We start from the raw sequence: 1,241 nt of genomic DNA, 5'->3' as shown, positions 1-1,241 counted from the left end.
TTGTAAGGGCACGTCGCTCAGACTTGACAAAAGCAACGACTTGTCCAAACTCGGACGTGTTCATTGCGTAGGTTGCAAAATGACCTTTTATCAACTGCTGAGGGATTAGCTTGCACCAGCTGTTTCACGGAAACCTTCGACTATTTATATCGTTCGGTTACGGGAAAATATTTGTTATGGAGGGACTTCAAGTTCCACAGTTGAAAATGACTATCATTCATACCTTTCTTCGAGTATATCTCAAAGACTACTTGGTTTTAGAGTAATCTATTGATAGATCCTTGTGTGTTATGGATAATACTATCCACATACGAAATTTGAGATGATTTTGTGTTGATTTGATTAAATTATGGCCATTTGGTTCCTCGATGATGTCGGGGACTGTCAATTAGAGTGATGCTGTGGCTGCGAAGAAGAAGGCGTCGAAGCAAGAACAGGACTAGAGTGAATCAGTTAGCCACGTGATTGATAAGGCGGCGTCGATGAGCTTGAAGCGAAAAATGCAAGAGTCCAGCAACGAGAAGAAGGACGGCTTGTCCTTCCTTCACAGGTGAATTTGATGAATCTCCTGTTGCAAAAACTGCGAAGCAATCAATGTCCTTGTGGCAACTTTAAGGTAAAGTTAATTACGTCAGTTAGTCCTACTTGATTAGCTAATATCAGGAGTATTTCAGTCAGTCAATCAAGGTTTTTATTGTATCTTTACTGCAGTTAGTCGTAGTGACATTTCTGACTTGGTATTTTAGTAGATAGGTGTCAAATCATAATGTTATAGAAGTGGTCAGCTCTTTTCGGGGCTCACTGTACAGGAATGAGCAAGGGTGGCAGACCCTGGTTTTTTCCCATCGTTTTTTAGGTTTTAATACAAAACACGATTGACTGAGGTCGAACAAAATCGGGCTTTATTCGAAAAATCGGGTATTAATAGGGTGCGAACTGCGCTCCTTGTTGAGGGTGGGCAATTGGCAGTTTCCATTACACTTGTGATAATGTCCGACATCTTTGTGGAGGTGGAGGCCATCGCCATCGACGTCGAAAGCGACATCGCCAACGACAGCAATATCAACGCTGATCCTAGGTCCGGCGCAGGCGGTGATCCATTGAACGACAATGGCAATATCGATGCCTAACGAGGGCGTAAACGTCGTCGGCAAGGCAGTGACCTGTGGAATCTCACACCGACGACGTTAACCCGCACCAGCACAAATCGGCCCTCTGTAAGCACTACCGCATGCTCGTGA

The sequence above is a fragment of the Aphanomyces invadans genome, assembly GCF_000520115.1.
Source record: "Aphanomyces invadans strain NJM9701 unplaced genomic scaffold supercont1.15, whole genome shotgun sequence".
Classification (NCBI taxonomy): Eukaryota; Oomycota; class Saprolegniomycetes; order Saprolegniales; family Verrucalvaceae; genus Aphanomyces; species Aphanomyces invadans.
Note: the sequence above shows the minus strand (reverse complement) of the source record.